General features: G+C 39.9%; 1 non-coding gene across 1 annotated transcript; it reads left to right on the top strand.

Annotated features, from left to right (window-relative positions):
- Positions 1 to 1,803: 1,803 nt before the first annotated feature.
- On the top strand, positions 1,804 to 1,878 carry Trnas-cga. The gene has a single exon. It is a non-coding gene; the product is annotated as a tRNA-Ser (tRNA).
- Positions 1,879 to 12,035: the final 10,157 nt, after the last annotated feature.

Below are 12,035 nucleotides of genomic sequence, written 5' to 3'. Positions count from 1 at the left end.
TGGAAATGGACTAAAGTGTGATTCAGTGGCACATGAATGGACTGAAATATGCAAAGTGAGTCGTAAACTGAAAGCTGGCATTGTACACAATTTATCGTAAGTCATGTCGGATTTTTCCACCTAGTCATATTGCCAATTTGTAATATAATCCCTCTGATGAAAATCTGTGTGTGAGTAGAGAGCTAGCCCGCATCTCGTGGTCGTGCGGTAGCGTTCTCGCTTCCCACGCCCGGGTTCCCGGGTTCGATTCCCGGCGGGGTCAGGGATTTTCTCTGCCTCGTGATGGCTGGGTGTTGTGTGCTGTCCTTACGTTAGTTAGGTTTAAGTAGTTCTAAGTTCTAGGGGACTGATGACCATAGATGTTAAGTCCCATAGTGCTCAGAGCCATTTGAACCAAGTAGAGAGCTAACTATTTGCTGTTATTTTCGTAACTCACAAAATAAAAATATACTCCAGATTTCGCTTTGTTTTAATTGTCGAAGTGTTTAAAATACAGCAGTGTTTAAAAAAAATCAAATTTCTACAAAAGCCACCTCTAAGAAGTGTAATGAATGACTGGAAGTCAAGAAACTGTATATATTCAGCAAAATTCTGATTTGATACATAAAATAGAAAAATGCGGTCTGTGAGACCCCTCCGTAGTAATTGTGTTCCTGTGAATGACCATAGTAGTTGATGGTTAATAGAAGAGGTCTACAGTTGCCGATAACATTGCAACGAAGAGTGTGGAAGTAATGAATGAACGTATTTATCAATAATTGAGAACATCTCAAAATATTCGTGTAATATGTGCACTTCATTAAATGAGATGCATCTTCATCTAATTAAAATGCAAATAACGCCTAGATTTGAATCACTTTCAAGTTTCATCACTTAAAAGCTTCCATAGCAGTTTTTACTTAAGTCTCGAATTTTGGATGCATTAATAGTAATATCGATTTAAAAAGTACGTGACAGTGGTGAAATAAAATGAATTTAGTATATGAGAGTCCCAATTTCATTATATATTAATTATTATACATTAATTATTATATAATATATTGAGCAAGCAGTAAAGGAAACAAAAGAAAAATTCGGAGTAGGTATTGAAATCCATGGAGAAGAAATAAAAACTTTGAGTTTCGCCAATGACATTGTAATTCTGTCAGAAACAGCAAGGGACTTGGAAGAGCAGTTGAACGGAATGAACAGTGTCTTGAAAGGAGGATATAAGATGAACATCAACAAAAGCAAAACAAGGATATTGGAATGTAATGGAATTAAGTTGGGTGATGGTGAAGGAATTGGATTAGGAAATGAGACACTTAAAGTAGTAAAGGAGTTTTGCTATTTGGGGAGCAAAATAACTGATGGTGGTCGAAGTAGAGAGGATATAAAATGTAGACTGGCAATGGTAAGGAAGAAGAGAAATTTGTTAACATCGAGTATTGATTTAAGTGTTAGGAAGTCGTTTCTGAAAGTATTTGTATGGAGTGTGGCCATGTATGGAAGTGAAACATGGACGATAAATGGTTTAGACAAGAAGAGAATAGAAGCTTTCGAAATGTGGTGCTACAGAAGAATGCCAAAGATTATATGGGTCGATCACATAACTAATGAGGAGGTGAATACGAGTCGAAATAACAAAACGCTGAAGAAAACTTCTACTCGCACGTATTTTTCATACAGTCATAAGCCATCGACATCGTTGTTATGTTACAATATGTTAGTTCTGCAAGGTTCGCAGGAGAGCTTCTGTAAAGTTTGGAAGGTAGGAGACGAGGTACTGGCAGGAGTAAAGCTGTGAGTACCGGGCGTGAGTCGTGCTTCGGTAGCTCAGTTGGTAGAGCATTTGCCCGCGAAAGGCAAAGGTCCCGAGTTCGAGTCTCGGTCGGGCACACAGTTTTAATCTGCCAGGAAGTTTCATACCAGCGCACACTCCGTTGCAGAGTGAAAATCTCATTCTGGAAACATCCCCCACGCTGTGACTAAGCCATGTCTCCGCAATATCCTTTCTTTCAGGAGTGCTAGTTCTGCAAGGTTCGCAGGAGAGCTTCCGTAAAGTTTGGAAGGTAGGAGACGAGGTACTGGCAGGAGTAAAGCTGTGAGTACCGGGCGTGAGTCGTGCTTCGGTAGCTCAGATGGTAGAGCACCTGCCTGCGAATGGCAAAGGTCCCAGGTTCGAGTCTCGGTCGGGCACACAGTTTTAATCTGCCAGGAAGTTTCATATCAGCGCACACTCCGCTGCAGAGTGAAAATCTCATTCTGGTTACAATATGTTGTTAATGATCATGGCGATAATAATAATAGTAATAAAAATACACAGAACTTCACTAAAAATTTATTATTTTAGTATTCATGTCGGGTATATTAGGAACAACAGTCATTTCCAGCATAAAATCATTTTCAGCCACGATCTGTCCGTCTTGCAATATCACTTTCTTCCCTTCTTACTGACTTCAGTTTGGACACAAGTAGGTGACATGTTTATTATACTTTCCATACAACATGTTTGTTTTTATTGTCCTGCATAAATTTGGGTCTTCAGTACATATGACTATTTGCTGTCACACAGAGTCCATATCTTGATCGCATATTTTGTCGGTTTGCTTGGGATGTACTGCTTGGATGGACAGCGGTGTCTAAATGCTACCAGCTGCTCGTCGGCGATCACATATTCCCCGGATTATGCAGTTTAGGAAGGATTTCTAACCATTTCTCCCAGATCCTGCGAATTGTGGCGAGTTTATAAGTAAGTCGTATTTCCTTTCTTGTGGGTTTCTTATCAAATCGCAAGAAGCGCGATATTTTACAGAATGTTTCTATGGACATGGTTGCTCGAAATATGTTCCGCCTAGTATCCTTCTCCCACAAACTTTTTGTAGATTCCCTATGGATTTCCGCAAGGAATAGGAGTCCTAAGTACGTGTGAAAAAGAGAATCATCAATCCATTGTTTGCCATAAACTCGTTGCCCCTCAATATTTGACATCTCTATTATTTCATTCTGCTGTAGAAAATGATACTTCAGATGAACTTTCTACATCACTTATTCTGTAGCTGCTTGCATACCTATTAACTCCCGGGGTGCTCCTGATGACTTTCGAAGTAGGTAGGCGGCCGTGTTGTACTGATGGTTGTAACTTCCATTCTACGTTTCCGTCTTTAGAAATGGAAGACTGAACATTACTATGAATAGGCTGTGGACTGTCTTCAGTGTCATCAGAACACTCGCTTTCAGATGCATTATTGACATGATCTTAGAACTTGGAAAGGGATCCTTTGTCTGTTGAGCTATTTACTAATTCTTACAACTCAGCGTCAGTCAATGATGTTATCGCCATGACGTCACAATTCAGGCTGATTGCAAACGATAGAGAACACGATCTGAGCAGAAACAATGGATAATCCAAACAGTTGGCAAGTCGTAATGGCAAGTCCATTGTTCTAAACGCAGTACTTTGTTGACTTGTTGAATATTGGGAGTAAGTATGAACAATGAAAGTTATTACTACTATAAAATATGAGACAACTAGTAAGTATCTGACTTTAGAGTAATCATATTGATGTCGGGTCACATTGACCCGAACATTACGTATGTAACTCTTACGGATTATGACCAGATAACTTAAAGGATTTTCAACCTTTTTAACCACATAATACCCTCGCATTTTCAGACAAAGTCACCAAATTTCATAAAGTTCTTTTGATATTTAAATAACAAGAAACGAAATTTATAACCATTTCGGGTAATATAGACCTGAACATAACAGCAGTCTCAATCAGATTGATAACTTTGATTGCATTTTGTAGTATAGCAATCTTCGGAAATTTTCGTAGCCGGTTAAGTTTCTCGATGAATCATGTAGCAAGTAAAAGTAGCAGCACCACTGTTTGCAGATTTATCTTCAACATGAACTACACTAATTCTTCCTGGCATTGCCGCTGCATCATCGGTACATACTCCAAAACATTTATTTAATCAAAAATTTGTACACTTTTTGAATCTTCTCCTCGCCCATAATTTGCCACTTGAAATGATCGGCAAAATATTAAATCTTCCTCCCCATTCTCAGCATAATAACACTGTACAAATACGAACAATTATGCGCAGTTTGTAGCATCAGTAGATTGATACACATCAATATTATAAATTTCGGACTTCCTTCAGTTCTTGCAGTAAGTTGCTCAACTAGTCATGACTAATTTCTTAGATGTCTGCCTACTGTATCTTTTGAAAAGGATTTTTGTTTTCAGTTCGTCAGCAAAATTTTGCCCAGAATAATTTTATTCAGTCGTACCACCAGTGATGCAATAAGATCTTTATCTATGGAATATGTTTTTTTTTTAATCTTTCGCGATTAAGTAAGAGCACAATCTAACATAACAGACTCAACAGTTACCCCCTGCGACTACAGCCCGCCAAGTGGTCAGGAAGTTATACTACTAAGTTTGACTACATTTTGTGAAACCGAAAGGAATCTTAATTCTTTATGATGGTCTGTAGAATGGGTTTTATAAACAGGAGCGTCTGTAGCGCAATAAATTGCAGGAATCACGATAAGGAGACACCACTTTTGTCGTTTTTTACGATTCCAAACAATCCTAGGAGATTTGAACCGCTACATTGCAGAACAATTTATTTAGGCCTACGATTTTCTTGTAATCTGCAAATATTTACAGAAGAATGTCGCCTTCTTTAAGAACAAAAAAGTTGCTAGTCAACATCAGAAGAGCTGACCTTTTGCAGAAAGGCGTCATATACAGGGTGTGGTAGATAAGTAATGAGACTGGCCGCCGCGCGGCGCCCCAGTCGCTCGCAGGGCGGTCTCCACCTGTACGTCACGTGGTGGGGGATCTGAGCTAACAATAGAACCGGTTCGCAGTCGCGTCGGAGCTCTGGTGCAGTGAGGGTCGAGCTTCGCGTATTACGTTGTTTGTGTGCCCGTGACACTTGTGAAAATTCTGAAGATGGATCGCTCGATAGAACAGCAGTATGCAATCAAATTTTGCTTTCGCTTGGGCAAAACTGCTTCGGAAACTTTTGCTATGATTACGGAGGCCTACAAAGAAGACTCTCTATCAAGAGCTCAAGTGTTCCGGTGGTTTAATGAATTTAAAAACAGGAGGGAATCCGTTGAAGACATGGAATGATCTGGACGCCCTTCAACGAGTCGTGTGGATGAAACGGTGGCCAAAGTGAAAGAACTCCTGGACTCCGACCGTCGTTTAAGTCTCAAAATGATCGCCAATGAGGTCTCCGTGAATAAATTTACGGTTCACCAAATTGTTACGCAAGATTTGATGATGAGGAAAGTTTGCGCAAAATTGGTTCCCCGAGTGCTCATCGCCGAACAAAAGCAACAACGAGTGGACGTTTGCCGTGAGATGTTGAATGATTTGGAAAATAATCCACACTTTTTAGACAACGTAGTAACAGGCGACGAATTGTGGACATTCCAGTACGACCCGGAGACGAAAGACCAGAGCTCGGAGTGGCACACACCGGCATCCCCGCGGCCGAAGAAAGCAAGAATGTCAAAGTCCCGCATCAAGACAATGCTGATTGTGTTTTTCGACAAACGGGGGTTAATTCACAAAGAGTTTGTCCCTCAGGGGAAGACTGTCAATGCCGAATTCTACAAAGAAGTCCTTCAGCGATTGCACAGAGCCGTCAAACGGAAGCGACAGGACCTTGCTCAACGCTGGCGTCTCCACTACGACAACGCTCCGGCACACACAGCGTTCCTCGTGACCTCCTACTTGACCCGAATTGGAGTTGAAGTTTTGCCACAGCCACCATACAGCCCTGACTTGAGTCCTCCTGATTTCTTCCTATTTCCGAAGGTCAAAAGATTCCTGAAGGGTCATCGTTTCGACGATATTCCGAACATCCAACGTGCTGTCATGAAACTAACTGGGATAACTCAAATGGACTACAGTGGGGCCTATGAAGCTTGGAAAACGCGCTGGCAACGTTGTGTCGACGCCCAAGGCGAGTACTTTGGAGAATATTAACGTTTTGTACAAATTGGATCAATAAATTTGTTTTTCTAGACCGAGTCTCATTAATTATCTACCACACCCTGTATCTATATAAAAACGTGAAGCTTTCTTCATACACTTCCAATCAAATCAGCGAATGTGGAACATAGGAAACGTGTTTGGAACGCAATACCTACATTATTCATGTTGCAGATAAGCTACCACTGCAGCTGAAGGAAAAACCAAACAGACATGATAATAAAAGAACAAAAGCGATAAATATTCATCATTTTGTTTTGCAGCTCCTTATATTGGCCGTGCTTGCAGTTAAAATTGTTGGATTTGAGGTCCGCCAGTTATACAAAAATTGGGAAAAAAACGAAGTTTTGCACAATTGGCGAACCTCATATCCAACAAAAGCAATAAAACTGTTTCCCAAAAGAGAAGAAACCAATGCCACAATTGTTGTTGCATCACAAATGGCAAGAATCTTGAACACATTGACTTCTGAATCAGAAGTAATTACGTTTACGAAAAATATTTATGTATTAGAAAGTCTAGTGAAGCGTAAGATGGTACGAAACATTAGGCTCCCTACAAAGTAGTTACGCATCAAGGAAAGTGCCTGTCATAATTAGGACATAGAACAACAAAAACATATTTTTCTCATGCATAAAATATGTGTCTTGTTTTCTGTGGAGAAGCTGCAATTACACACAAATCCCAAAGGATTCCTTCATCGTCAATCTGCAGCTTACGTCACTGAATCAGGAAGATTCAGCTGTTAATAATTTACTAATGTTTGGAACGAAAAAATGTAAAAACTATTTCTCTAATTAACTAGAAAGATAATTAAAAACAAACTTTAATTTTACAGCTGCTTTCTCGCCGCTTGGGGCACTAGTTCAGCACCAGCTGTCAAACGGTAACAATTTTCACAGCAGTGAGTGTCGCAACTGTGTGTGTTAGACTGTGGTAAGAGGCTTCATAGTAGGCTTTTAAGTGCTTCTTCTCAGCCCGTATAACAAATTTTCGCTTTTTTGTGGGAAGGCACAATGTCTGCAGTTTTATCTGTTTGCGCATACCCGTTATGGATCGATGGTCCTGATGCTTCAGAATGTATAGTTTCGGAATTATTTGTTGCCTTGGTTTTTGGCAGAAATAACGACTTATCTATTGCTAAGATATTTTTGATCATCTTTGGCTATAGTATGTTACCAGCGACACGGTTCACTCGCCGATTTCCGACTTTGTACGCCAAAGCACTGTCGAAATGCTGGACTACGGTATATACCATTCTATGTGTCGCGCACTGTGCCCGAAACAAAGCAACTTGCGAGTTCATTGAACACAAAAGGTCATAAATGTTACTAATAGGGCTGCCAGACTGAATTGACAAAATTACCGAACACTGTCTGGTGAAAGGTTTCACCGAAGTGGGGACAGAGGGTGAACTCAATACAACATTTATTAAGTATTAAAAATCATGTTTATTATTGCTAGTTACAGCTATCAACAATTGTTGTACCTTTAATTTCCTGGTATGAAATGATGTATAGTGTGGCTAGTGAGATAGTTTTTGAACGTAAAAGAAAGAGGAATAACATGATAATAGAAAGATTGGATGGTACTCTAGCAGAAGAACCACATGAGTTTTTGATCAGATGGCAAGAATATATTGAATGTCTGTATAAGGCGGATGAAATACAAAGCGAAATTAAGGTTGACGAGGAGCAAGATGTGCCGGAAGATGGAAAGATATTCACCATCTTTTAAGCAGAAGTGGAAAAGGCGCTGAAGGAGATGAAGAATAGGAAGCCATGTGGAATTGAAGATTTGCCAACAGAGCTGTTGAAGAGACTGGGAAACAAGGCAAGAAAAGAAATATTCTACCCCTGTAATGTATGACAAAGGGGAATGGCCTGAGGACTTCCTTACATCAGTTATGATACCAATAGAGAAAAAGGGAAACACTAAAATATGTAAAGAGCATAGGACCATCAGTCGAATTTCTCATGCTGAGGGTGTTGAATAGAAGGCTGCATGGCAAGCTGGATAGAAGGATTGCAGAGGAGCAGTTCGGATTTAGAAGAGGAAAAGGAACAAGAGGTGCTATTGGCCTGTTAAGAACTATAGAGGAAAGATATATGGAAAAAGGTAGAGAAATCTTTGCTGTTTTTATAGATTTAGAAAAGGCTTTTGACAGAGTTCAGTGGAACAAGCTGACGGATATTTTGTAGAGGAAATGAGTGGATTGGAAAGAGAGACGACTGATTCAGAATCTATATTTACACCAGAAAGTAAGGATAAGGATTGGAAATGAAAATGTCAGAAGGAAGCAGCATTGGACGAAGTGTTAGACAAGAATGTTGCCTTTCCCCACTATTGTTTAACGCATACCTTGAAGAGATTATTGCGAAAGGCTTAGATGGGAAAAGAGGAATATGTATTGGTGGAAAGAGAATAGAATGTATAAGATTTGTTGATGACATGGTATTAGTGGCAGAAAGTAAGCGGACAGTGAATAGCATGCTGAAAGATCTGAATGAAGCTAATGTGGAATATGGGATGCTTATAAACACAGCAAAAACAAAGAGTATGGTCACCAATAAAAGACGCAGACTGTCCAATATTAAAATAGGACAAACTACCATCAGCCTAGCCTAGTAAGTGCATTTAAATATCTTGGAAGCACAATAACTGAAGACTTGAGATGTCACCAGGAGGTGAAAACTCGAATTACCATAGCGAAGAAGGCATTCGACAGAAAGAGGAGACTCTTATGGGGCAAATTAGATAAAGGTCTAAGGAAAAGGCCAGGCAAATGTTTTGTCTGGATCGTGGCACTATATGGGGCAGAAACATGGACGCTGAGACAAGAGGATGAAAAAAGGTTAGAAGCATTTGAGATATGGATGTGGAGGAGAAGGGAGAGAATAAGTTGGATGGAAAGAGTGAGTAATGAAAGAGTATTGAAAAGGGTTGGTGAGACAAGGTGTATGCTGAAGGTTGTAAGAGAAAGGAAAAAGAACTGGTTGGGGCATTCATTGAGAAGGGAGTGCTTGCTAGCAGATACTTTGGAAGGCTTGGTTTGTGGGAGAGGACTAAGAAGAAGAAGATACAAGATGATAGACGACATAAAGGGAAGAGGGCATTATGCAGACATGAAGAGGATGGCAGAAGACCGGACAGCGTGGAGAACTACCAAGTGAAAACCTGCCCTTCGTCAGAATACTAATGACGATGAATTTCATGGTAAAAGTCGTTTCTAGTTGCAATCTTCAAATCACAACGAATCTCCGATTCTGCTTTTACCATATTGACACTCAGCTACTGATTTGATTTTGTAAACCAATAAATAAATTAGTGATATGAATGGAATTCTAGAAAAACCGAATAACTCATACTTCGGTACTGAACACCGAACACGTGGCTGACATACTGAACAGTTCGGTAAAAAATCGAACACCTGGCAACCCACATTACTAACCGTTCGCATACAGATGCCTTAATCTCCAACATACCTAGTCCACGGAGTGCGATTGTTGGAACCTGACAGGAATTACTCACACGCCCGCAGCTGAGCGCTGGCCCAAGTAAAGATAACTGAGTACCCAAACGGCACAAATAACAGAGTGCCCAAGCGCCACAACACAAGAATTTGAACGTTTGTCATTGTTGACGACTGTCACTGCAATAAAATATGAAAAAACTATGAACAATAGTTCCAGCCAGCCACTGATTAAATTTCTTCACGTTCAACAACTTATATTCGTTTTTGAAAGGATCTTACTGCAAATTTTGACAAAATGAGTTAAGAATAGTACCAGATTCTATACACACAGATACATCTTCCTGCATAAAAAGGGCTTCATTCCACACATTGTCAATATGTGTTTGCGACTTCGTTAGAGCGACATTATCTTTGAAAGGATTTTATTCCTGGAATAATGTCCGTTCAATAGTGATCATTTTCGTATGCCATCTGTCGAATAGCTAATCCAGTATGCAGTACGTTTCGCTTTTCGTAGTTCAATTGTTGTTACTTCTGAGCATGTGTTGTGAGATTGAAAATGGCGTCAAGTACTGAGTTGGAACGTGGTGAAAGCACCAAGCAAAGAATGAAACGAGAATGTAATGTTGGAAATTACGAACAGAAAGTTATAAAAACAGCAAAAGTGGAAGGTTATGAGTATTCTACCCGCAAAGGAAAACACGTCGCAGAAAGAAAAACCGGTGAACAATGAACAGGACAGTAAAATACTTTCATGACTGTATGAGAATAGTTTATGTTATTAGTGTACATTGTATCTGAAAATAGGAGACAGCTTTCTTCTTGGGTCCGTGACAAGTGTTTCGTAAAGCTCACAGAAAATGACTGTATTGATACTCTGTTGCCCTTCCGAGAATTTAACACAAAAATGAGCAGGAAGCATTACTGATTGGCATTCTCTTTGCAAAACCAGCTGCAGGACATGAGTCTACTAGGAAATGGTCACCGATGTCTTCCTATGATTTTTTTTTTTTTTTTTTTTTTTTTTTTTTTTTTTTTTTTTTTTTTTTTTTTTTTTTTTTTTTTGTGGCAGTAAACGCCGAACGACGTAAAGAATTCCGTACAGTTTTCGTTTCTGTTTGGTGTAACTGTGGGAAGAGTAAGGAGACTTCACTTATTAATGCTTCAGAAGAAGAGTCCACAAGATAGGCTGAGAACTGGTATTATGAAAAGCGCTTCGGTGCCTGTGCGTGTAAAAATCATTCATGATAACATAGGGTCATTTCCTGCACAACAGTCACGGTATTCTCCACGTGGATTTAGATATGTGGAATCCAGTCTCAGGATTCAGGTCATGTACAAAACACCCCAATTCTGGCATTACATACAAGTGCTATCCCAAATATTCAAGGAAACTTTTCAGTCTGTCATTCAGTCCACGACTAGTTGACACATGCATGGAATGAGAAGAACTCAAAAATGGGAAGTCCTGCGTTGAGCGATACTGCTAAAAGAGTAGCTGCTGCGGAGCTTGTTGTAAACGCCTAGCTGATAAGTGCTTCAAGAACATGAAAATTACTGTGGGAGAAAGTAAATATGGTGTTTCACTTCATGGTACTTGTTTTGACGTCATGCAAAACTCGCCACTGCCAAAACGGCTTATACATGACGTATTTTATCTTCGACAGCTATGCGTAAATGTAATTTGTATTAGTAACCTGAAGAATAATGAGTCTGTAATGCGTATATGCCATGAAGGCATTGCGAAGAAAGGAGAAAATCAAGTGTGCTCCTTCCTGTCTGATTATATGTAAGAATGTGTACTGTAAAATGTCAAAGAGCTATGTTTGTTTTCCGACGATTTCGTTGACCAAAAAGAGATTCACTGTATGATTCGAATGTAGGTATCTTTGGTGGACACTAAACGTTTTGATAAAGTGGAACGGTTTTTTCCTTTTCGTGGACATTCTGTGGCGAAATACGCGCTGTATCATTGTGAGAGATACATAGGCGAGCGAGTGTGCCGGTACTTAACCCCAGTTCACTACTGCTAAAGCCCGCGTCACGAGGGACGGCGTTTCTGCGCATAGAGGCGGAGCGGAAAGGGAGATGAGAACTGCACATGCGTGACAGCAGAGAGTACAAAGTCCACATTGCCGAACTGCATTGCTGCGGATAACAGTAAGGCTCTTTTGCTTACGGTACATTGTATTATACGTTCAAATCTATGAGAGGAATAATAAATTTCGATCAATCGTCGTGAGAGAAATATTAATTCACGCCCTTAATTCACGTCCACTACTCCACAGATTTACTCTGCGTGACGTCGGGAGGCGAGAACAGCTGACACAACTTCGTGAAGACGTGAAGTACAATTTTCCTCAAAACAACATTGAAACTTCTTGCAGTAATTACCATTTACTGCGATTCGAACTGCATTATAAGCAAACATTTAATACACAACAAAATTAACTTCAAGCACAAACCGAAGTCATTATGCTTGCTTGACAACCGCTTTTGCTCAATAGAATTTTTAAAAATGTGTAAGATGTGTGTGTGTGTGTGTGTGTGTGTGTGTG

This window comes from Schistocerca americana, chromosome 3 (assembly GCF_021461395.2).
Source record: "Schistocerca americana isolate TAMUIC-IGC-003095 chromosome 3, iqSchAmer2.1, whole genome shotgun sequence".
Lineage (NCBI taxonomy): Eukaryota > Metazoa > Arthropoda > Insecta > Orthoptera > Acrididae > Schistocerca > Schistocerca americana.
Note: the sequence above shows the minus strand (reverse complement) of the source record. Positions and strands in the feature narration are given on the sequence as shown.